We start from the raw sequence: 27845 nt of genomic DNA on the forward strand, positions 1-27845 counted from the left end.
CATTAAAAAGGTGTTTTCACCCATAGAACTGGCACTCACCAGGTGTTTTATTAATGTTGGGTTTTTTTGCATCATTCTCTGTAAACTTTAGAGACTATTGTGCATGAAAATGCCAGGAGATCAGCAGTTTCTGAGATTTCAAACCACCCAATCTGGCACCAACAATCATTCCATGGTCAACATCACTTAGGTCCTATTTATTCCACATTCTAATGTACGCTTTGAACAACAACTGGATCTCTTTGCCATGCCTGCGTATATTTATGCATTGAATTATCGCTACATGATTGGTTGATCACATACTTGCATTAACAAGCAGGTGTAGAGGTGTACCTAATAAAATGGCCACTGAGTGTATGTATAATTTATGCTCTGTGTGTTTTATGAACTTATGTTCCTGAGACGCTGTTACAAGCTTGTTTTTCCATGTACCTGTACTTCACTGTGCTTGCTCATATGACAATAAACTCACCTAGACTTGAGCTAGAGTCATAGAAACATACTGTAATATATGAATTGATTTCTTTTAAAGTAATGCCTCCCTTTAGCACTATGTATGAACTGTTATCTATGCATGCACATTGATCTGTTGGTAACCCACGCACACTGTTCTCTCTCTCTCTCTCTCTCTCTCTCTCTCTCGCTGCATTGTGAAAACACCAGTCAAAGCCATCTCCTAGGTGTGTTTTAATTTAATTAATATGTAGATGCAAAGACACAACAAATTGGCAATGAGTACGAACCTGAATGTCAGAACATATCATGAACTACACGGACAGTTCTGAGACAAGACAGTGAGAGGAAGGAGTTAAGCAGTATGTAAGGCTGTCATGAACACTAACAAAGGGATGCATGAGTACACTGCAAAGTACACAGTGAAAGATGCAACTAGCAAATTTAAAGTAAAACCCACATGGTGATGGCTTCAGTCAGGGAAGTTGATGGATTTGATAGCACTAATGAAGGCTGGGAGTCATATATCGAGAGGGTTAAACTGTATTGGAAGGCAAATGGCGTGGTTGAAGAAAAGAAAGCCCCCCCCCCCCACACTATTTAGCTTAAGGGGTGCAAGAACATACAGTCTCTTACGCAATTTAGTAACCCCTGAAATGCCAGCAAGCGACACATTCAACAAAATTGTTACAGTTTTGCAAAGGATGAAAGCTTTTCTGAATACATTGCAGAACTGCGCAAACTTTCCCGGTTTGTGTCTTTAGAGGTGGGCTTTCTGATGCATTAAGGGACAAGCTTGTATGTGGTATGCATAGTCAAAGCGCTCCGAAGAGACTACTAGCAGAAAGAATGAACATTGACCGTTGCAGGATTGTGTGAGGCTGCAGAAAAGGATGCAGCAGACCTAAAGAAGGTTAGACTGTGAAATGCACAAATATCCCTGAATGGTGCAAAAAGCCAAAAATTTGATCTATGTGTGCGAATCCTCCCATGGTGCAAATGACTGTTGGTTCAAAGAAAAAGTTTGCAGAAAGTGTCCCAGACAAAGTCACATAGAGAGAGTGTGCAAGGCAGACAAAAACACAACTGAGTGAAAAGTCTCAAACAGAAAATGCAGCAAATGTATTGTGACCAAATGTGAAACAGAATCAGACAACACAGAACCTGACAAAAGTGAGCTGTCATGCCTAGGCCTGCATAGTATTACTGAAGCAGATCACAAAATCATATAGAATCACCATAGATGAGTTTGGTGTAAAACTGAAAAAGGAGCTGGGTACAAGGTCAGCATTGTCCATACAGACTGTTCTCTAAGATACTCTAAGATACCATCAGAGAAAACCTCAGTGACGCTAAAGACCTGCACAGGCAAGAAAGAGCTGCCAAAGGTAAACAGGAAGTGAATGTGATATATGGAGGCTAAACACAGCATTGAGATACCTGTATTGAAAATTGGAGGGCTAACACTTTTCAGACGAGAATGGTTGAGAAAAATCCAACTAGACTGACACTCAGTCAAAGCTCTCAGTGTGGCATCAACAGACAACAGCAGCCCGAATGGTAGCAGAGAGTGTCTCAGCTGTTTAAGGCTAATGAGAAGGCGTTTGAGAAGGGGATTGGTAAACTCAAAGGCATGAAGGCCAGAATTGAATGGAGCAACACCAAGATTCCGTAAAGTACATCCAGTGCCCTCCGCTCTATGTCCTAAAGTGGATGCTGAAATGCAGAGCTTGGAGGCATCTGGAATTCTCTCCAAGGTTGAGTGGAGAGATTGGGCCATGTCCATTGTCCTGTTGATCAAGAAAGAGAAGGCCAGAGCCATTCACATAAGTGGGGATTCCAAAGTGAGCATCAACCCAATCTGTGTACTGTGCAGTATCCCCTGCCATGAATAGAAGACATTTTTGCATTTTGGCAGGTGGGGAGAGGTTTTCAAAGATTTACTTGTCAGAAGCCTATCTGTAGATGGAGATTGAGGAGTTGAGCAGGAAGTTCCTCACAATCAACACTCAGAAGGGACCATTCCAGTATAATCATCTTGTCTTTGGTATCACATCAGCTCCAGCAATTTGACAAAGAACAATGGACCAGGTGCTCCAAGGTATCCCAGGACACAATGTTACCTTGATGACATCATCACGATTGGCAAAAATGATGAAGAGTACCTCCAGAATCTTGGTAAAGTGCTTACCAGGTTGAGTGAGTATGGTCTGCGTTTAAAGAGAGAAATGTGAGTTTTTCAGGAATGAAATCTCATATTGTGGGCATGTCACTGACAAGCATGGCTTACATAAGTCACAAGAGAAGAATGAAGCAGTGCTACAGACACCCAAACAGAAAATGTGTCACAACTCAGGTCATACTTGGGCCTTGTAAACTACTACCTCCAGTTCCTCCCAAACATTGTTACTATGGTGCTGTACACATTGATCGCAGTGTTACAGACAGGAGCAAAGTGGGAATGGTCAGAAAGATGTGAAAGAGCATTCAGTGAAACAAAGACACTAATAGAATCCAATTAACTGTTCACCCATTACGGCTCATTGCTGCCCATCAGACTGGTATGCAATGCGTCCCCTTATGGCATTGGAGCCATTTTGTCACACATTATGAAAGATGGATCTGAATATCTGATTGGGTTTGTTCCAAGATCACTGACAAGCGCAGAATGCAACTACTTCCACAACTTCCAACCTATCCGAGACGCCCGGGTCTGTCCAGAGAAGATAGGCACATAGAGTAAAGTTCACGACGATGGCACATTCCTGTGTTTTTAGTCACGGTGAATGTCATTGGTCTGATCATAGCTCACGTTCTCAATTACAATTAACATCCAACGCTTCACATCCCTCTTTGCCACCTTCCTGAAAAGGGATTGAAATACTGAATCAGGGTCCTTATGACATCAATTGGAAAATGCCCTAACATTAAGAGACAATTTGCCCACTACACCGGCAAGTGCCCATTCCATCGGCAATACCCGTTCCCCGATAGGGGTAGAGACTATCCATTCATTTTGTGGACGTGACACGTAAATCAACAAGAGGCCCCTTAGTCTAGTATGGGGAATAAAGAAGTTCCACCGCTACCTTTACGGATGAAAGTTTATGCTAGTGACAGATCACCTTGTGTCCATTTCAATCCCAGGAAGGGAATTCCAATGATGACTGTTACCTGTTTACAACATTGGACACTATTCCTAGAAGTCCACTCTTATGACTCTTACGGCACGGACTAGGAGGGCCGGAATGGCCTGTTTCCGTGCTGTGATTGTTATATGGTTATATATGACATAGAATTCAAGGGTACGAACCAACATAGCAACACTGATGGCTTGTCACATTTTCCACTGTTGGCAACTGAAGAAGAAAAGTCTTCATACTGTGACCCAGCAGAAGTGTTCCACAATGTGCTGGTGGACCAGTTGCCTATAACAAAATCGGAAATACAAAGGGAAACAAGGAATGACCCAACATTGTCAAAAGTCTATGAAATCACCATGCAAGGATAGTCAGCTCATGGTAGCACTATGTTTCCAGAGCTCTTACTAAGAAGACTAACAGTCAGTATGTCAAAGAACACTGATGTGTGGATCTCGTAGTGTGGTTCCCTTTAAACTGTGTTAGAGAATCTGCATGAAAGTCACTTGGGTACTGTCAAGGTGAAGAGTCTTGCTCAGAGTTATGTGTGATGGCTGGGAATAGATAAACAGATTGAAAATTTGTCCAAAACCTGTTCGGGATGCCAAAACGTCCAAAATGCACTCCCATAGACACTGTTACACCCATGGGAGTGGCCGTCTTCACCGTGGCAAAAAGTACATATAAAAGTACGTATTCCTGATTGCTTTTGATGCTTGAAGTGGCCACAGGTCATTCTGATGAAGTCAACCACCTCTGCAAAGATTGTCGGTGCCCTGAAGACTACCTTCACCAGAAATGGCTTACCAGAACAAATTCGGAGTTACAACAGACCACAATACACGTCAGAAAAATTCCAACTGTTCATGAGGAAAAATGGTATCAGACATTTCAAGTCAGCTCCTCACCACCCAGCAATGAATGGGTTAGCTGAAAGATTTATCCAAACATTGAAGAAGTCCATTAAAACAATTGACAAGGAGGACCTTTCTCTACAGCACAAGGTGGACAACTTCCTTTTTGTATATTGGAACTCTGTTCATATGACGACATATCAAACACCTGCAATGCTGTTCATGAGCAGGAATCTGAGATTTCACATAGACCTCCTGAAACCAGATCTACAGAGGAAAGTGCAGAATAAATAGTTCAATCAGTTGCCAAGTGAAGCAGCAAGGAGCTTTGAGATTGGACAGGAAGTCCTAGCATTTGATTACCGAGAGGACAAGTGGACACCCAGTAGGATAATGCCCAGGACTGGACCACTGATGTACACAGTGGATGTCGGAGATCATATGTGGAGACGTCCTGTGGAGCAGATACTGGATGCTCAACCAAAGAACACAACTGAGCTGACTACATCCAACAAGATGGACAAATTACAGCCACCAGACTTACCTCTCAGTGAAGATCATGTCACTGACAGCAACCAAGAACATTGTCTTAAACAAGACATGTACCAAACCTAGTGCCACTCCAGAGGCGCTATCATAAAATAAACAGAGTGCCAAACAAAAGACTGAATCTTTAGAACAGTGAACTGTTATTGTGAAAGCATGTTTATTTGAATTTGGTTTGGAAAGGGAAATTGAATGTTTGGTACATATACAGTTTAAATTGTGTTAATCTAAAAGGGGAGGAAGTGTAACATATGGATCTATTTCTTTTGGAACAATGACTCCACTTAGCATTATGTATGATCAGTTGTCTAAGCATGCACACTGTTCTCTCACCTTCTCTCTCTCTTGCTGGAATGGGAAAGCACCAGTTAAAGCCATCTCCTGTGTGCGTGCTTTTATTTAATTGATATGTAGTCGCAAAGGCACAACACACACAGCACAGAAGTGGGCCCTTATGGCTTACCTTATGCATGCTAACCCTGATGCCTAATTGCACTAATCCCATTTGCCTGCATTAAACTTATATCCCTCATTTCCTATCCACGTACCTATCCAAAAGTATTTTATATATTTAACTGTTCCTGAACCTGGTGGTACAAGTCCTGAGGCTTCTGTACCTTCTTCCTGATGGCAGTGGCAAGAAGAGAGCAAGACCTGGGTGGTGAAGGTCCCCAATGATGGATGCTGCTTTCCTGCAACAACAGTCCTTGTAGATGTGCTCAGTGGTGGGGAGGGCTTTACCCTGATAGACTGGGCTGTGTTCACTACATTTTGTCAGATTATCCATGCAAGGACATTGGTGCTTCCATACCAGGCTGTGACACAGCCAATCAATATATTCACCACCACACATTTCTAGAAGTTTGCCAAATTTTTAGATGCCATACCCCTCTCAGTACTGATTATCTCCTCTCCATGGGCTCACAACTAAAACATTAGCTATCCCACTGTCTCCACAGATTTTTAAACCATTTCTTTATGCACGTAACACTCTTTGAACAGCATAATTGATGGCATAAAGGTTTATTTGTTTTCTGGGTGTATTTTGATTTATGCTGCCCAATTATTAGCTATAAAGTGACAGCAAAAATCAGCAAGATAGCATTATTTGTTTTCACTGAAGTTAGTTATGACTTTAAACAGCAGTCAAGAAATTTGCAGCTCACCAGTAAACAGAAGAAGTGGCACAAAGGACTGTACATGAGATGGGTGTGGTGGAGAGGAAAGAAGCATCCGGTCATGTATCATGACAACTTTCTTATTGGTAGATCATAGAATAAAGCAACACAATCCTTAAGGCAATTAAAGATAACTTCTCTAACTTATTAGTGATTTTCACCTCAAATAGTTTGCTTATTAATGACTATTTCATATATTACTGTGGCTTTAGAAATGAGTGGAATATTGACATTTATCATATAAGTTCTGTCTACAGGTCTATATCTCCTAATCAAGGTTCATCTAATGAATTCCCCATAAATGTTGATCATTATAATCCAGTGTAAATTACTTACCTTATGAGTAACATAATAATCAAACAAAAAGAACAATAAGATAAATTCTAGTCACACATAGGAGAAAACCTGCAGATGCTGGCAATCCAAGTGACATACACAAACTCCTGGAGAACTTCAGTAGGCCGAGCAGCATCTATGGAAAAGAGTATAATCAACATTTCGGGCCGAGACCCTTCAGCAGGACTTGAGAAAAGATGAGGGGTAAAGTTAAAAGGAGGGGGAAGGGAATGGAGAAACACTAAATTCTAGTTTCTATTTATAATTCATCTGTATTATTAATTTGCCTAGCTGATTTTGCATGAAGGGAAAGGAAATTGGCCTTAATTAAGTGAAAGAAAAGGCTTAAATAGACGAGTGAGTGCTGTATTGATCACACCTAGGTAGGTTCAGAGCCTAATGCAATTAAAGGATCTCCAGCACCCAGGGCATGCCCTTTTCTCACTGTTGCCATCAGGGAGGAGGTACAGAAGCCTGAAGGCACACACTCAGTGATTCAGGAACAGCTCCTTCCCCTCTGCCATCCGATTCCTAAATGGACATTGAATCTTTAGTAATAAATAACTTATTCTTAATATACAGTATTTCTGTTTTTGTACATTTTTTAAAAATCTATTCAATACACATGATTGATTTACTTGTTTATTTATTATTATTTTTATTTTATTTATATTACTTTTTTCTCTCTGCTGGATTATGTATTGCATTGAACTGCTGCTGCTAAGTTAACAAATTTCATGTCACATGCCGGTGATTCTGATCTGATTCAATTCATGAAGGTGCAAGTGAATAATTAACTTCACATAAATGTAATTTCTTAATCTTTGTCCCCTGAAGTATTTACAAATATCTTATCAATTCTCAGGTCTCCTTCATGTTGATTCAGTTCACACCTACACCTTCCAATAGTAAAGGTCTGCTAACTGCTCCCTTACATTTAAGGGGGAATTCATTTGTATCTTTTTTACAGAGTTGCTTGGCTCTGATTTCAAGATTGTATTCATATTGATCTTCACAACTGCCATAAGATGTTATATTTGTTTCATCAAACTCTCTAAATATCCTAAAAATTGTGAGGAAATGTGTAATTTTTTCCATTTTATTCATTTTAGCTCTGTAAGCATATTACTCAGAAAATGTAAAATTCTAAGAAACTTTACTTACTCCTTTCAAAGCCAATTTGCCCTAACAAGGGCCATTTGTAAATGTCACGTTGATTCTTGTTAAAACCCAATAGCCAGTTTTACCAAGTCACTTAGTTTGTAGTTTTACACGTGAATTGCATTACTTACTGCGCTATTTATCTTTGGATTGTTGGCAAACTCAGGTATATGGCTCTATTACCTCATTTATTATGAGTATGACAAGTATTTTAGTTCCAACGCAGAATCTTCTGGACCACCGTGAGTCATTTCCTCCCAGGTCACCTGGATACATGAATTGGAGCGAAAATCAGAGTGTGGGAACCATAAAATAGGCCTAAGAGATGTCACACCCATAGTTTTCACCACCATTTCACATGTGACGCCAGTATCCACCTAAAATGTGTGTTTTATACCTTAAATCTTAAATTAAAATATTTATTTATTTATATTTTTATTTATTCATCCTGGGCACTAGCTCCCCACCATCAAGGACATCATGACATCATCAAAAAGCAGTGTCCAAGAATGTGGCAACCATCATTAAGGACCCTCACCATCCAGGACATGCCCCCCTCTCATTACTACCATCGGGGAGAGGTACAACAGCCTGAAGACCTACACTCAGTATTTTTGGAACAGCTTCTTTCCCCTCTGCCATCAGATTTCTGAATGGTCCATGGCCCAAGAACTCTACCATACCACTTTGCTCTCTTTTAGCATAATTTATTTATGTTTTAAGTTTCATATTGTAATCTAGAATAATTTTTATATATTGCACTGTGTGGCTGCCACAAAACAACAGGTTTAATGACATATGTCAGCAATAATAAACACTCGTCCCTCCCCACGATGTCCCTCTTTGCACTTACACTCAGTGCCATCTTACTATGTACACCTGCAACTATCTAATCAGCCTATCATGTGGCAGCATATAAGCTACAGACATGGTCAAGAGCTTCAGCTGTTGATCAAAATAAATATCAACATGGGAAAGAAATGTGATTGTTAGTGACTTTAACTGTGGCATGATTGTTGGTGCCAGATGGAATGGATTAAGTATGTCAGAAGCCGCTGATCTCCTGGGATTTTCATACACAACAGTCTCTAAAGTTTATTGACAATTGTGCAAAAACAACCAAGTGAGCAGTAGTTTTGAGGAAGGTCCAGAGAAAATGACTGGACTGGTTCCAGTTGACAGGAAGATGAGAGTAACTCAAATAATCACGTGTTACAGCAGTGGTGTTCAGAAGAGCATCTTTGAATACACAACATATCAAACCTTGAAGTGGATAGGCTGCATCAGCAGAAGGCCACAAATGTGCACTTGGTGGCCATTTTATTAGGTGCAGGAGGTACATCCTTGCAAGTGTGACAAGTGGGACACCTGCCCCTGCACCAATTCCCTTACCACCATTCAGGACCACAGACAGTCCTTCCAAGTGAAGCAACATTTCACCTGCAAGTCTTTCAAGGGTCACCTACTGCATCCGGTGCTGCTAGTGCAGCCTATTCTATATCAATGAGAACCAATGTAGACTGGGGAGTGCTTTGTCGAGTACCTTCACCCTATCTGCCACACAAGGCAGGATCTCCCGGTGACTACCTACTTCAACTCAACTTCCATTCCCACTCTAGCATGTCTGTCCATGGTCACCTCTACTGCCACATGGAGGCCAATACTCAGGTTCAAGGAGCAACACCTTAAATTCCTTCTGGGTAGCCTCTAACCCGATGGCATGAACATCAATTTCTGCAGCTTCTGTTAATTTTTCCCCTCTCCCTCCTTCTCCCTTTTTCCATTCCCCATTCTGGTTAGTCTTTCACCCTTTCTCTTCTCATCTCCCCATCACCTCACTCTGGTTTACCCTCCTCCTTCATTTTCTTCCACGGTCCACTGGCCTCTCCTATTAGGCTCCTTCTTCTCCAGCCCTTTACCTCTTCCACCTCTCCCTTCCTAGCTTTTTCCTTCATCCACTCTCCCCCACTCGCCACCTTCTCCTGGTCTCACCTACAACTGTTAGCTTGTACTCCTTCCCCTGCCCCCCTTCTTATTCTGGTTTCTGCCCTTTCCTTTCCAGTCCTGATAAAGGGTCTTGGCCCGAAACATCAACTATTTAGTTTTCTCCATTGATACTGTCTGACCTGCTGAGTTTGTGTGTGTTGCTCAAGATTTCCAGCATCTGTGGAATCTTTTATGTTGATAATAAACCTACTTCTGATTCTGAAAAAGAAGAAAATATTTGGTGGATATTTTCCTTTCAACAGATGCTGCCCAACCTGCTGAGTTCATCCAGCTTTTTTGTACGTCTTGATTTGACCACAGCATCTGCAGTGCACCTTGTGTGTAAAATATTTGGTGGGTCAGGCAGCTGCTGTGGAAAATGGAACAAGAGTTAATGTTAGGACCTTTTGTCAAAACTCCACAGCTGCTACTGGACTTGTTGAGTTCATCTAGAATTTTCCAATTTTATTTTTGTATTTCCATCATCTGCACTTCTTTTATTTTCTCTGTACTTAAGTGTAAACAAAAGATTGTTACCTATGTTGATTCACTTCATAAAAATCTTGCTCCTGTGTACTGGGCAAATGTCAGGGTCATAACATGCAGGATTCTTAACAAACAACCTTAGTCAGAAATTAAAGGCTAACTTTTGAAAATTTAATTTAACAACCTTTGGAGTCAGAAGGAGCTGTACTGCTTTTCCAACACTGCGGTTATTAGCACTGTATCTGCATACATTTCATCATATCAACCATGAATTGCATGATTTAACAACCCTCTTCAGTAGTAATATTAAAATAACCAGCCTTTTAAGTGGATGAAAGCGTGTTAATAAGGATTGTGGCTAAAATTTGGTTCAGTTTTGGATAACTCATTTAAGATTACATTGTGAGTCCAATGCATAGCCTGAGACCGTGTGGGTTTGAAGAAATGTCTACCCATTGAACGGCATTGGGTCCAAACATGTGCATAATAATATAGTTACACCTATTACTCTATTCTAACAATCACAGGTGGTGAGAACATCAGAGGCAAATGACAACTTACAGTGTATGCATCATAAATAAATTAGGGCCTTAACTGCTGACTCTTGTAAGACTTCCCAGTAAATGCTGTTCCCTGTTTGTTAAACCATATATTATCCCTTTTGTCTGGCATGAATTCAGCACATATTTTCTTTTGAGATACCAGAATATTTGCAAGGCAAGGACAATATTTCACATAATAATTATCATGTTGAAGTGTCTGCACAGTGATGAGTGTGCAACAGAGTTCTGACTACCTCAGGAACTTATACAGAACTTGGCTGTTTATTCAGTTGTTCCCTATAGCTCAGGGAAAAATAGGTCTACTTGCAGTAATTACAGGGGATATTCCTGCATGGCCATGACATCACTATCTTCAACAACTCATCAGCATACCAACAGCACTCCACCCTGCTACCCATTTAGCTCTTAAAATAAGAAGAGTTGACATTAACAACGCGATCCAATATCTTTGAGTTTATAAACCCAACAGCAACTCTGGCTTTTTTGTTCATGATCTTCACTGTAGTTCTGTTTCCTTAATTGATATGGACGTTGATTGATGATCATTCTCCCTATGATCTCCTTGGGCTGTTAACATCTCCTATAGTTTGCTGGGTTTCTATGACAATGTGATGGAATGATTCCAGGAATGAGAGGGTTAACATATGAGGAACGCTTGACCACTCTTGGACTGTACTCCTTGGAGTTTAGAAGAATGACGGGGGACTTCATAGAAACATTTCGAATGTTGAAAGGCATGGACAGAGTTGATGTGACAAAGTTGTTTCCCATGGTGGGGGAGTCTGGTACAAGAGGACATGACTTGAGGATTGCAGGGCACCCATTCAGAACAGAGATGCCAAAAACTTTTTTTAGCCGGAGGGTGGTGAATCTATGGAATTTGTTGCCACTGGTGGCAGTGGAGGCCAAGTCATTGGGTGTATTTAAGGCAGAGATTGATAGGTATCTGAGTAGTCAGGGCATCAAAGGTTATGGTGAGAAGGTGGGGGAATGGGACTAAAGGGGAGATTGGATCAGCTCATGATGTAATGGCAGAGCAGACTCGATGGGCCAAATGGCCGACTTCTGCTCCTTTGTCTTATAGTCTTATGGTCTTCTGGTGATCTTCATTAAAGTTTCATATTGTTATGGCTCAACCTGTCCAAGGCATCAGACTTCATTTGCACCATATCTAGGTGCTGAAAGCATATGTTGTCCAGGATATAATCTTGACGTGCTCTGGAGACCATCTTTTATGTCTCCATTTGATCATTCCCTGGTTGGTCAATAGGTCACACCTCCAGTGACAAAAAGGCCATATGTCTGTCTTCCTTAACATTAAATCCAGCTAATTTTAAGTAAGACACACAAAATGCTGGTGGAACGCAGCAGATCAGGTACCACCTGCATTTTGTGTGCGTTGCTTGAATTTCCAGAATCTGCAGATTTCCTCGTGTTTGCCAGCTAATTTTACCTGCCTTGCTGTAGGTCACATTGACGTGTCTCCTGCAATTTCTTATATGGCTCATGCAAAGTCATCCTCAGTTTCAAAATATGTCCTGGCTTAATCATAAAGGGAAGTATTAGAAGGTACTTACAGGAAGTGCTCTGAATTAATATGTAGTATTCTATATCCCAGTCATTGACACTGTGTGTATATAGTCCCTGTTAAATCCATATTAAACCTTGTATTGGAAAAAGATCCTGACCAGGTGATTGGAGCTTCCATGGGAGAACACTTTGGGACAAGGATCATAACTCTGTAAGCTTTAACAATTCTTTAAAGAACCATTTTTCAGAAAAGTGCCCTATTGGGGAAGGCAGTTACAGCAATATTAGGCAGGAGCTGGGGAGCAGTTGTTATTGGCTAAGTCCACAGTTGACATGTGGGAGATGTTTAAGGCCAGCTGATTAGAGTTCAGGGCTCACATGTTCCTGTGAAGTAAAACAACAGGAATGGCAAGGTTCAAGAATTTATAAATTTAGTGAATAAAGAAAAGATTCTCGATCTTTCAGTGACAGTCCGATTCTAGACCTCCTATTTATAACCTTTTGTTTCCAGTGCATACATTCTTTAGCCAGTTTTCCAGATTCAAACCCATGCAGTCTCACGTTCTGTGACTTAGAGTTTTCCATGCATCCTAACTTCATTGCCAGTGTGTCCGCAACCCCAGTGAGTGGTTCTACAGGATTAAAGGGACCATGTGTGCCTCAATGGGACATTCCAACTTCTTCAGTTCTTCTGTGTAGAGGACATCCTCTTCTCTTGAAGAGGAACAGCACAATAAAGCAACTAAAAGAATCATTAAGAGAGAAAATATGAAATATTAAACTGAGCTAGCAAACAATATCGAAGAGGATAGAAAAAGCTTTTTCAAGTATATAAAGAATAAAAGAGAGATGAGAGTGATATCGGACACCAGAAAATGAGGCCAGAGAAATGAAAATGGGGGACAAAGAGATGACAGATGAACTAAATGAGTATTTTGCATCAGTCTTCACTGTGGACCTCAGTGTTCGGGAAGATGTTGGAGTCAATTGTTAAGGATGAGATTATGGAGTACTTGGTGACATAGGACAAGGTGCTTCACATGAGACTGCTTACCAACTTAGGAGCCCATGGTCTTACAGGAAGGTTACTGATAGGGTTAGAGCATTGGCTGATTTGTAAGAGGCAGCAAGTGAGAATAGAAAGATCTTTTTCTGGTTGGCTGCCAGTGACTAGTGGTGTTCCACAAAAGTCAGTGTTGGGACCGCTTCTTTTTATGCTGTATATCAATGATTAGATAATGGAATAGATGACTTTGTTGCCAATATTGCAAATGATACAAAGATTAGTGGAGGGGAAGGTAGTGTAGAGGAAATAGGTAGGCTACATAAGAACTTAGACAGATTAGGAGAACGGGCAAGAAAATGGCAATGAAATATAATTTTGGAAAATGCATGGTCATGCACTTTGGTAGTAGAAATAAATGTGTAGACTATTTTCCAACCAGGAAGAAAATCCAAAAATCTGAGATGCAAAGGGACTTGGGAGTCCTAGTGCAGACCCCCTAAAGATTAACTTGCAGGTTGAGTCCGTGGTGAGGAAGGCAAATGCAATTTTAGCATTTATTTCAAGAGATCTAGAATATAACAGCCTGATGTGATGCTGAGGCTTTATATGACACTAGTGAGGCCTCACCTTAAGTATTGTGAACAGTTTTGGGTTCCTCATCTGAGAAAAGATGTGCTGGCATTGGAGAGGGTCCAGAGGAGGTTCGCAAGGATGATTCTGGGAATGAAATGGTTATCATATGAGGAATGTTTTATGGCTCCAGGCCTGTATTCACTGGAATTTAGAAAGATGAGGGAGAATTTCAATGAAACTTTTCGAATGTTGAAAGGCCTAAACAGGGTAGATGTGAAAAGGATATTTTCCATGCTGGGGGAGTCTAGGACAAGAGGGCACAGTGTCAGGATAGAGTGGCATCCATTTAAAACAGAGATGTGGAGAAATTTCTTTAGCCAGAGAGTAGTGTATTTGTTACCACAGGCATCTGTGGAGGCCTGGTCATTGGGGGTACTTAAGTCAGATATTGATAGGTTCTTGATTGGCCATGGTATCAAAGGTTACAGGGAGAAGTGCAGAGAGAGGGGCTGAGGGGGGTAAAAAGGGATCAGCCATGATTGAACGGTGGAGCAGACTCAAAGGGCCAAATGGCTGGCAGCAACATTACAGATTACATCACCAATTAATTTGCATAACCTTAATACCTCTCAATAGCTTTGCAAAGAAGCAAAAGCTCTGCAGAATCTAAAAGTATTCATTCTAACTTTAATGACATTTTCACAACCAAGAGATAACAGATAGCTTTGGAGTTAAGCATCAAAAGAAAGAAAAAGGGGGATATGGAATTATGGAGTTTTTGCACTAAAGAAACTGGGTATGGAAGATTTGAGGGGAACTCAGAAAAGGCTGGGAAGAGAAACATTGAGATGGTTTGCAGCACTTAGTGGGGAAGCTAAATGATAGAGATGTTAAAAAGTTAGAAATTTAATTCAGATACAGCACTAGACTAGACATAGCCCATTGTCATTGCACACCATCCAGTGTGGGCTCCTCGCTGGGTTATAAATTATACACATTACTGGGGCTGCAAAAACAGTGTACAGGAAGCATCCCACACTACATCAGAAGACAAGCATGAGAAAATAGATCTGATATAGTCAATAGAACTGGAAGTGTTCGACTGCATCTTGGGAGCTCTGTTCTACATCCACACCGTGCATACTCTAAATTGATTTGATGCTTAAATGCAGTGAACTATTTGACACAACATCCTCCACAGTAATCACGTCCTCACTACCTTATCATTTTAGAAAGCTCCAAGGAAACAGTAGGTAGAATGTTTTCCACCGGTTCCAGAGTAGGATGCCTAGGAACAGACCTATGGATTCTATGTGACTTGCCACTGTGTAATGTATGCCTCTGTGATACGAGGCGAGATCAAGTAAAACTAGCAATAAGACAAAAAAATGTGGATATTTGCAGTAAATCTCTCTCTGCCAAGGCTTTCAGAGGATCCAGCAAAATACTAAATAACATGTCCTTAAATCTTCACAGGTCTAACAAATTGGGAAATCCTATGTCATTGATTGCACTCAACTGATTGTGACTGATATTCACTTGGAAGCTCACAAAAGGCATCTCTATCTTTGAAACAGACTGAGCTCAGAAGCAACACTTGCCAATGGACTGTGTCTCTGTGTGTTTTTAGTAGTACCACTCCACTTTGTTTATTAGTGATGAACTGTGCTGCAAATTATTTGCATATCCATGGAGTGCATCTGCAGCTTCTACCACCAGAAAGGATTTAGAAAAGAGGAAAGCTCACCAGCATAGATTGAGAGTTCTGCAACATATATTTTCTGTATGCCAGGTGTGGTGAACTACATATACCTGTCTGGACACGCCCCCTGCTGACTGCTCCTGTGGCTCCTCCCACAGACCCCGGTATAAAGGCGATTGAGGTCTGAGCCCGGCCTCTCAGTCTCCAGGATGTAGTATGGTGGTCAACCACTGCTTGTTCCTTCTTCCAGTCAATAAAAGCCGATATCTCACCTTTACGTCTCAGAGAGAGTTATTGATGGTGCATCACCAGGCAAACTATATCTCAGTAGAAAAATAATGGGTGCAAGTGTGTTCCTCTTGATAGTGAAAACATTTAACTTATTTATTCCAGCAACAGGGTGATTCATTATTTGTTCATTATAACATCCAATGTTTCCATTTTCAGGTATTCACTCTCACTGGGGTCATCCCTCCCTTCCTACGCCTGCAACGATATCATCTCCATGGCACCGATCACAACAGGGTACAATTCTTACTTCCATCCTAGAGGACGGTGTTCAGACAATGGTATCGGCCTTTCACTTAAAAGCTACATTTTTGACTTGGGCCTGATGATTTTTTTATCCTTGTAACTGTATGAAAGTTCAGGACTCTCTGCTCAGCTAATTTGTCCTCTTAGGACATCGACCTTTTATCTTGAATTCCTCATGTAACCCAGCAGAGGAGCTCCTGCAAGAGCTAGGCTGTGAAGGTTATCAGCCGACCCTCTGTCATTGCTCAACCAACTGTCAAAGAAATTCTTTGTGTAGGACTTGTTTCTGCGGATTGCACTGGACGACAGAGGTCTTTGCTGACCAGGTCAGTCCAGTGGAAGGCAGCACACCTGAACACGTTCTAAAATAAACAGCAGATTTCAAAGTCAGGTTTCCAACTGATTATGAGAATATTCAGCTGCTGATTCAACTAATATGCTGATGAGGTAACTTCAGGCTTAAAGCTTTAATGCAATGATTTGTTAAGAGTTGTCCGAGTGGAAACTAAGACAATGTGGTAATGATGACACACTGGAATTCTTGTTGCCAAACATCTTGAAGTAACTAAAATTTCAAGGACAACTTCCGTAGGATGATAGAACTAAATTTGTCAATGAAATGAACTAAGGATCAGTAAATAATCTCTGAAGATACCAGTCTAAACTTACCTCGCCTTAGGAATAATGTTTTATTCATGTCATATTCCTAACTAAAAGAGGGAGACAAAATTAGGTGAATTATAAATTAATTTGTCTGCCTTGAATAACCTGGAATTTTCTGTAGAGTATATGATGGAATATTGATCTCATTCTGTGAACAAAAATGGCATCTTGAAATGTCAGAATAGTTTTACTAAACAAGGAACATAAAATATATTAGACTGTTTATTAATTTATTGTTCACAAAAACTTCTCGTTTCTATTTCAGGTGCCTTGGGACTGCAATATTTTGCTTTTGAATTGTTTCCTATTGTGAGGATCTTGCAAATAAAACAGAATATTTGAAAAACAAGAGACAAAAGCAGTGACAAGAGATTACAGGGCTCACTGTGCTACTTTACAGTTATCAGCTGACAGATTTTTACACTTATAGGCTCAGCCAAGGTGCTTGTATATCAATAGACTGAAGACTGGGAAATACATACCCATAAGCAGCTGCTACTAATCTTATTGTTATGAACTATTAATTTGAGCAGTAATCTCATAAGTAGAGACCTTTAGTGTAAAATCAGCAAGTCCAGAGGAGAATGAAATACTAAAATAATGAGCCTCTCCTGCAAAATTACAAACTATTCTACAGTAGACTTCCATTAAGAACAGATACTCTTACTACTTCTGAGCTGTTTTTATTTTTGTCAATGCTGATAAAGATGCATTTGTTATCTATCTCTTTAAAAAGGGATTAAATTAAACATCCATTATAATTTTCATATTTTACTACTTTTATTGAACAGTATGGTTAGTACAAGACTAGTAATCAAAGACTCCAAGGGATATTTCCATGAATTAAAATCAATAAGCAATGAATACCATAAATTATTTCACTGTATTTTATTAGAACTATTATCCTTGGGAAGATACATTTTCTTTATTAGAGGTATTATTTGATTATTTCTCTTCTATATGTTCTCATTATCTAATTTACATTGACGTCTTTTGGCAAAAATGATCCCATTGTTTCATTGTGATACTTACAAAATAAAAATCCAATATTAGGAAATATACTCATAATTTGCACAATAATTCACCCCTTCATAGGACTCTTTGGTTGAAGCGTAGGAGTGAATTGAAGCAGGAGATAAAGTCAGAAAGGAAGGAATCTTTTAAGGCCACAAAGACTAGAAAAACTGAATCAATATCTTTCTAATGTTTTAACACATGCCTTGTGATAGCAAAAAGACATACTGGAAATTTGATAGACTCAATTGCAGGGTCATGATACATGTAGTTAAAATGTCTCTAAATCTTTAAATATGAACATATTACCTAATCACAAACATATTTTCCCAGTTAAGCAATACATTTAGGAACATGTCCTCACCGTTTTGTCTGATGTCAGAGTCAACAGCAACAACTTTGAAGCTACGTATTAATGCCAAATATATTGGCAAAGCTGAGCTAATGTTAAATGCAAAATTCAGCAAAACCTAATGGATAAAAAACTTGTGTTCCACTCTTTAGAAAGTGTTCAGTCCAACAGGGTTACAATTTGAACAAACTGTGCCTTGTAACAGATAAATAAAGTATATACTTGCTGGAATAAACATTTCTTGTCTTTATGCAAAGTTATGTTTCAGCAAAGAAAACTTAACAAGTGACGAATTCAAAATGCATGCTTACATAATGGATTTTCAGCATAGCTTATTACTCTTGATAAGGTTAAGATGTCCGTACATAAGTAACCCACAGGATGTGGGCATGGATTATGAATTATCGGTATTCTACGTTGCAGTGACCCTAATTATAGTCTGCCTCTGTAAAAGTCCTCCTCTAGAATTTCTCCTGAACCTCAGTAAAGATGAAAGATTCCTGACATTTAATTTTATTCTGTGTTTAATTGTGGTCTTAGAATTTCAACACTTCTAAAAATGCAAGTTTAACTGGAGATGCACAAGAAGTCCTGGACAATGATATTCCATTTGACATGAAACAGAAAGCTGAGCAAAAATTTTATTACTGGTTGTATTTTTTTAAGAAGTAGCATAGCACAGTATATTGATGAGGACAAAGCAGTGACCTACATAGACTTCAAAAAGAATTTCAATGAGGTACCACTGTGGAGACAATTTTAAAACATTAGGTTCATAGGATTCCTGGCATGCTGGCAAATTTACTCCAAGACTGGCTAAATATTAAGGTGATTATTGCAGCTGAATTTTTGATTAGATGCCTGTGACAGGTGGTATTTTGTCGGGATGGGGGGTATTTTGTCAGAATTGGTGCTAGAAACCTAAATGTTTGTAATATACACTCAATGACCACTTTGTAAGCTATCTCCTTTACCTAATAAAGTGGCCACTGAGTGTATGTTCATGGTTTTCTGCTGCTGTAGCCCATTTACTTCAAGATTCAATGTTTTGTGTATTCAGAGATGCTCTTCAGCACACCTCTGTTGTAACACATGGTTATTTGAGTTACTGTTGCCTTCCTGTCAGCTTGAACCAATCTAGCCATTTTCTTCTGTCCTCTCTCATTAACTAGGCACTTTTGCCCATGGAATTGCCACTCATTACATGATTTTTGCTTTTCACACCATTCCCTGTAAACACTAGAGATCTTTGTGTGTGGAAATTGCAGAAATAAGCAGTTTCTGAGATACTCAAATTAACAATCATTCCCCGGTCACATTTCTTCCCCATTCTGAACAATAACTTAATCTCTTGACCTTGTCTGCTGCTTTTATGCATTGAGTTGCTGCCACATGATGGGCTGATAACATATTTGCATTAACAAGCAGGCCAGGCCTACCTAATAAAATGGCTCTGAGTATATGTAAATGATTTGAATGTACAATGTGGTGATGTAATCAGTTTGCAGATGACACTTGACAGTACGGTGGATAATCTTACACTACAGGGAGATATCAAAGTGCTAGTGAATGGACTGAGAAATGACAGATGAAATTTAATCCAGATAGGTGCTCTGTGTACTAATGAGGCTAGGGCACAAGGTAGGTCCTACGGAATATTGAGGAACAGATGTACCTTGGTGTGCAAAAAGGTTGCAGAGTGGGTAGATGATATGGTTAGGATGGTACTAACTCTTTTGAGCTAGTGGTGGAGAGGAGGTCACCAAACAAACTGTTATCCATTATGGACAATCTGGCACATCCTCTCCATGATCAACTGAATAAGCAGCGGAGCACCCTTTCCAACAGACTCATTCAGCTCCGCTGTCACAAGGATCATTACAGAAAATCCTTCCTACCAAATGCAATAAGTATATACAATAATTCATCTCTGTGCAACAGGAGAACACACATCATGGTATAACAGTCTCTGCTTTATTATTTTGTACATTATTTTACACATTATTGTAAATTATTACAAATTGGTAAATTACTATTGTGTATACTATTATTCTGTACTTTATTATTAGTTAGGTCTGCACACTGCTAAGTGTGTTTTTAAATATTACTACTGTAATGAAAGTATTTCCCACTTGGGATCAATAAAGTATATATTATAATTATTATTATTATTATTATTATTATTATTATTATTATTATTATTATTATATGAGATGCTGATCACATTAGTCAGACCACTGAATATAACTTCATAACATATTTGTTAGACCTCAGCTGAGGTACTATGTGCAATTCTGCTCACTACACTATAGGAAGAATGTGATAACACTGGAGGCAGTGTGGATATTCATTAGTATATTGCCTGGGATAGGATATTCCAGGTGTGAGGAGACTGACGAGGATAAATCTGCTTTCCCTGGAGTAGAGGAGGATTAGAGGGGTTATAATTGACATATATAAATGTACAAGGCTGTAGATAGCGTAAAGTGCATAATATTTTCCTCTCATCAGAGACGACCAAAACTTGAGGACATGGGCTTAGGCTAAGGGGTAAAAGATTTAGAGGGGAATTAAAGCAGATCATTTTCACCCAGAGAGTGGTGAGTAGGCAGAATGCACTGCTAGAAAGCAGAGGCATTGACAGCATTTAAGTGTCTGTATGAGCACTTGAATTGTTCAGGCATAGAAGGCTATGGACCAAATATGGTAAGATGAGATAAATACAAATTGCTGCCCTGAGGTCGATGTGAACAAGGTTGAGAAAATGGATTGATTCTATCATGTTTTGCATTATTCCACTCTTTGTCACTTTATACGGACCGAGGAACATAATTTTTTGGTAACTATTTAGCTCAAGAGAGTGGAGGCTATGTCACAGAGTCAATTCAAGGCTGATCATTCTCAAAATGAAGAGAATGAAATTGTATGGGGACAGTTTACAAAACTAGATTTAAGTCACAAGATCAGCAATGACATTGAAACCAGAGCAGGCTCAGGGAGAGCTAATGTTTACTACTGCTATTTATTTTTATATGCAGTGAGGTGTCATATGCTGTTCCAAGAAAATTCACCTCCCACCACTCCATATCTCCAAATATCCCACCACCAAAGTACCCACCAATCCTCTATCTACAAATATCCCACCACCACAGTACCCACCACTCCGCTATCTACAAATATCCCACCTCCCCACACCCACCACTCCCCAATCTCCAAAGATCCCACCTCCACACTCCCCACCAATCCGCTATCTCCAAACATCCCACCTCCACAACCCCCACGACTCCCCTGTCTCCAAATATCCCACATCCCCACCACTACACTTTCTCGAAATATCCCACCTGCCCAAACCCCACCACTCCCCTATCTCCAAATATCCCATCTCCCCACTCCCACCACTCCACTATCTCAAAATATCCATTCTCCCCAACCACCAACACTCCCCTGAATCCAAATATCCCACCTCTCCACTCTCACCACTCCCCTATCTCCAAATATCCCAAATATCCACAACTCCACTGTCTCTAAATATCTCAACTCCCCACCACTCCCCTATCTCCAAATATCCCACCTCTCCACTCCCACCACTCCCCTATCTCCAAATACCCACAACTCCACTGTCTCCAAATATCTCACCTCCTCACCACTCCCCTATCTCCAAATATCCCACCTCCGCACTCCCACCACTCCCCCATCTCCAAATATCCCACTTCCCCACTCCACACCACTACCCTATCTCGAAATATCCCACCTCCAAAACCCCCACCACTCCCATCTCCCAATATCCCACCTCCCCACTTCCCACCACTCCAGTATCTCCAAATATCCCTTCTCCCCACTCACACCACTCCCCTATCTCCAAATATCCCACCTCCCCACTCCCACAAATACCCTATCTCCCAATATCCCACCTCCCCACTCCCCACCACTCCCCTATCTCAAAATATCCCATCTCCCCAACCTCCACCACTCCCCTGAATCCAAATATCGGAACAACCCCACCCCACAACTCCCATATCACCCAATATCCCACCTCCTCACCCACCACTCCCCTATCTACAAATATCCCACCTCCCAACTCCCAGCACTCCCCTAATTCCCAATATCCCACCTCCCCACTCTCCACTACTCCCTTATCTCAAAATATCCCACCTACCCAAACCCCAACACTCCCCGTCCCTCAATATCCCACCTCCCACACCCACCACTCCCCTATCTGAAAATATCCCACCTCCCACCACTCCTTATCTCCACATATCCCACCACACACCCCCACCATTCCCCTATCTCCAGATATCCCAACTCCCCAACCCCACCGTTCCCCTATCTCCAAATATCCCAGCTCCACACCCCCAACCACTCCCCTACCTCCAAATATCCCACCTCCCCACTCCCACCACTCCCCTATCTCCCAAAATCCCACGTACCCACTCCCACCACTCCCCTATCTCCCAATATCCCACCTCCCCACTCCCAGCACTCTTCTATCTCCAAACATCCCACCACTCCACAAATCCCCACTTCTCCCCTATCTCCAAATAGCTCAACTCCCCAACCCCCACGAATACCCGGTCTCCCAATATCCCACCTCCCCCACTCCCCACCACTCACTTATATCCAAATATCCCACCTCCCCACTCCCCACCACTCCACTATCTCCAAATATCCCACTCCACACCGCTCTCCTCCAGTCCCCTATCTCCAAATACCTCCGCTCCCGACCACTCCCCTATCTCCAAATAGCACACGTCGTCAGTACCCGCCACTCCCCAATCTCCAAATATCGCACGTCGTCAGTCCCCGCCAATCACTTATCTCCAAATATCCCACCTCCCCACTCCCACCACTCACCTATCTCCAAATATCCACCTCCCCACTCCCACCACTCACCAATCTCCAAATATCCCACCTCCCCACTCCCACCACTCCCCTATCTCCCAATATCCCACCTCCCCACTCCCAAGACTCCCTTATCTCCCAAAGTCGCACCTCAGCCCCTCCTACCACACCCCTTCTCCCAATATCCCACCTTCCCACTCCCCACCAATCCCCTACCTCCAAATATCCCATCTCCCCACTCCCACCACTCCACTATCTCCAAATATCCCACCCCACACCGCTCTCCTCCAGTCCCCTATCTCCAAATATCACTCCTCCCAACCACTCCCCTATCTCCAAATAGCACACGTCGTCAGTCCCCGCCACTCCCCTATCTCCAAATATCGCACGTCGTCAGTCCCCGCCACTCCCTTATCTCCAAATATCCCACCTCCCCACTCCCACCACTCCGTTATCTCCAAATATCCAACATCCCCACTCCTACAACTCCCCTACCTCCAAATATCCCACCTCCCCACTCCCACCACTCCCCTATCTCCCAATATCCCACCTCCCCACTCCTACCACTCCCCTACCTCCAAATATCCCACCTCCCCACTCCCACCACTCCCCTATCTCCCAATATCCCACGTACAAACTCCCACCACTACCCTATCTCCCAATATCCCACCTCCCCACTCCCAAGACTCGGTTATCTCCCAATGTCGCACCTCACCCCCTCCTACCACACCCCTTCTCCCAATATCCGACCTTCCCACTCCCCACCACTCCCCTACCTCCAAATATCCCTTCTCCCCACTCCCACCACTCCACTATCTCCAAATATCCCACCCCACACCGCTCTCCTCCAGTCCCCTATCTCCAAATATCACTCCTCCCAACCACTCCCCTATCTCCAAATAGCACACGTCATCAGTCCCCGCCACTCCCCTATCTCCAAATATCGCACGTCGTCAGTCCCCGCCACTCCCTTATCTCCAAATATCCCACCTCCCCACTCCCACCACTCCGTTATCTCCAAATATCCAACATCCCCACTCCTACCACTCCCCTACCTCCAAATATCCCACCTCCCCACTCCCACCACTCCCCTATCTCCCAATATCCCACCTCCCCACTCCCAAGACTCCCTTATCTCCCAAAGTCGCACCTCAGCCCCTCCTACCACACCCCTTCTCCCAATATCCCACCTTCCCACTCCCCACCAATCCCCTACCTCCAAATATCCCATCTCCCCACTCCCACCACTCCACTATCTCCAAATATCCCACCCCACACCGCTCTCCTCCAGTCCCCTATCTCCAAATATCACTCCTCCCAACCACTCCCCTATCTCCAAATAGCACACGTCGTCAGTCCCCGCCACTCCCCTATCTCCAAATATCGCACGTCGTCAGTCCCCGCCACTCCCTTATCTCCAAATATCCCACCTCCCCACTCCCACCACTCCGTTATCTCCAAATATCCAACATCCCCACTCCTACAACTCCCCTACCTCCAAATATCCCACCTCCCCACTCCCACCACTCCCCTATCTCCCAATATCCCACCTCCCCACTCCTACCACTCCCCTACCTCCAAATATCCCACCTCCCCACTCCCACCACTCCCCTATCTCCCAATATCCCACGTACAAACTCCCACCACTACCCTATCTCCCAATATCCCACCTCCCCACTCCCAAGACTCGGTTATCTCCCAATGTCGCACCTCACCCCCTCCTATCACACCCCTTCTCCCAATATCCGACCTTCCCACTCCCCACCACTCCCCTACCTCCAAATATCCCTTCTCCCCACTCCCACCACTCCACTATCTCCAAATATCCCACCCCACACCGCTCTCCTCCAGTCCCCTATCTCCAAATATCACTCCTCCCAACCACTCCCCTATCTCCAAATAGCACACGTCATCAGTCCCCGCCACTCCCCTATCTCCAAATATCGCACGTCGTCAGTCCCCGCCACTCCCTTATCTCCAAATATCCCACCTCCCCACTCCCACCACTCCGTTATCTCCAAATATCCAACATCCCCACTCCTACCACTCCCCTACCTCCAAATATCCCACCTCCCCACTCCCACCACTCCCCTATCTCCCAATATCCCACCTCCCCACTCCTACCACTCCCCTACCTCCAAATATCCCACCTCCCCACTCCCACCACTCCCCTATCTCCCAATATCCCACGTACCCACTCCCACCACTACCCTATCTCCCAATATCCCACCTCCCCACTCCCAGTACTCTTCTATCTCCAAACATCCCACCACTCCACAAATCTGCACTTCTCCCCTATCTCCAAATAGCTCAACTCCCCAAACCCCATGACTACCCGGTCTCCCAATATCCCACCTCCCCACTCCCTACCATTCCCTTATCTCCAAATATCCCACCTCCTCACCCCCACCACTCACCTATCTCCAAATATCCACCTCACCCCCTCCTACCACACCCCTTCTCGCAATATCCCACGTTCTCACTCCCCACCACTCCCCTACCTCCAAATATCCCTTCCCCCACTCCCACCACTCCCCTATCTCCAAATATCCCTTCTCCCCACTCCCACCACTCCTCTATCTCCAAATATCCCACCTCCCTACTCCCACCAGTCCCCTCCAAATATCCCACCTCCCCACTCCCACCACTCCCCTATCTCCAAATAGCCCACCTCCACTCTCCCCCCACTCCCCTATCTCCAAATATCCCACCACCCCAGTTCCACCACCTCCCTATCTCCCAATATCCCACTTCCCTACTCCCACCACTCCCTTATCTCCCAATGTCCAACCACCCCACTCCCACGACTCCCCAACTCCAAATATCCCACGTCCCCACTCGCACCACTGTTCTATCTCCAAATATCCCATGTCCACAAATCCCCACCACTCCCCTATCTCCAAATATCCCACCTCCCCACTCCCACCAGTCCCCGCTAACAAATATCCAACCACGCAACACCCTCCACTCCCCATCTCAAAATATCCCACCTCTCCACTCCCTATCTCCACTTATACCACCACCCACCCCCACCATTCCCCTATCTCCAAATATCCCACCTCCCCAATCCCACCATTACTCTTTCTCCAAATATCCCAACTCCCCACCCCCAACCACTCACTTATCCTCAAATATCCCACCTCCCCACTCCCCACCACTCCACTATCTCCAAATATCCCACAACACACCGCTCTCCTCCAGTCCTCTATCTCCAAATATCTCCACTCCCAACCACTCCCCTATCTCCAAATAGCCCTTGACGTCAGTCCCTGCCACTCCTCTATCTCCAAATATCCTACCTCCCCACTCCCACCACTCACCTATCTCCAAATATCCCACCTTACCACTCCCACCACTCCGTTATCTCCAAACATCCAACCTCCCCACTCCCACCACACACCAATCTCCATATATCCTACCTCCCCACTCCCACCACTCCACTATCTCCCAATGTCCCAACTCCCCACTCCTACCACTCCCCTATCTCCAAATATCCCACATCCCAACTCCCACCACTTCTATCTCCAAATATCCCACCACTCCACAAATCCCCACTACTCCCCTATCTCCAAATAGCCCACCTCCACTCACCCCCCACTCCCCTATCTCCAAATATCCCACCACCCCAGTTCCACCACCTCCCTATCTCCCAATATCCCACCACTCCCCTATCTCCCAATATCCCACCTCCCCACTCCCCACCACTCACCTATCTCCAAATATCGCATGTAGTCAGTCCCCGCCACTCCCTTATCTCCAAATATCCCACCTCCTCACCACCACCACTCACCTATCTCCAAATATCCACCTCCCCACTTCCACCACTCCGTTATCTCCAAATATCCCACCTCCCCACTCCCACCACTCACCAATCTCCCAATATCCCACCTCCCCACTCCCAAGACACCCTTATCTCCCAATGTCCCACTTCACCCCATCCTACCACACCCCTTCTCCCAATATCCCACGTTCCCACTCCCCACCACTCCCCTACCTCCAAATATCCCTTCTCCCACTCCCACCACTCCCCTATCTCCAAATATCCCTTCTCCCCACTCCCACCACTCCTCTATCTCCAAATATCCCAACTCCCCAACACCCACTACTCCCCTTCTCACAATATCCCGCCACCCCACTCCCAGCACTACCCTATCTCCCAATATCCCTTCTCCCCACTCCTACCACAACCCCTATGTCCAAATATCCCTTCTCCCCACTCCCACCACTCCCCTATCTCCAAATATCCCTTCTCCCCACTCCCACCACTCCCCTATCTCCAAATATCCCAACTCCCCAACCCACACTACTCCGCTTCTCCCAATATCCCACCTGCCCACTCCCCACCACTGCCCTATCTCCAAATATCCCTCCTCCCCACTCCCACCACTCACCCATCTCCAAAGATCCCAACTCCCCCACCACTCTCCTCTACTCCCCTATCTCCAAGTATCTTGCCTCCCCACCACTCCCCTATCTCCAAATATCCCACCTACCCACTCCCACCACCCCCCTATCTCCAAATATCCCTCCTCCCAACTCCCACCACTCCCCTATCTCCAAAGACCCCTCTTCCCCACTCCCACCACTCCCCTGTCTCCCAACTTCCCACCTCCCCACTCCAACCACTCCCTTATCTCCCAATATCCCACCTCGCAACTCCCACCACTCACCTATCTCCCAATATCCCATCTCCCCACTCCCAGCACTCCTCTATCTCCAAATATCCCACCTCCCTACTCCCACCACTCCCCTCCAAATATCCCACCTCCCCACTCCCACCACTCCCCTATCGCCAAATAGCCCACCTCCACTCTCCCCCCACTCCCCTATCTCCAAATATCCCACCACCCCAGTTCCACCACCTCCCTATCTCCCAATATCCCACTTCCCCACTCCCACCACTGCCTTATCTCCCAATGTCCAACCACC

The 27845-nt window shown here is 43.4% G+C and overlaps 1 long non-coding RNA gene across 1 annotated transcript in view; it reads left to right on the plus strand.

Moving 5' to 3' along the window:
- Nucleotides 1–18483, plus strand: part of LOC140734067 (uncharacterized) — a 77905-nt gene extending 59422 nt beyond the window's left edge. The window contains exons 2-3 of the long non-coding RNA XR_012100460.1: nt 15962–16083; nt 16977–18483. This is a non-coding gene — a long non-coding RNA (uncharacterized lncRNA). The remainder of the gene's footprint in view (nt 1–15961; nt 16084–16976) is intronic.
- Nucleotides 18484–27845: the final 9362 nt, after the last annotated feature.

Source organism: Hemitrygon akajei, chromosome 10 (assembly GCF_048418815.1).
Source record: "Hemitrygon akajei chromosome 10, sHemAka1.3, whole genome shotgun sequence".
In the NCBI taxonomy this organism is placed as follows: Eukaryota; Metazoa; Chordata; class Chondrichthyes; order Myliobatiformes; family Dasyatidae; genus Hemitrygon; species Hemitrygon akajei.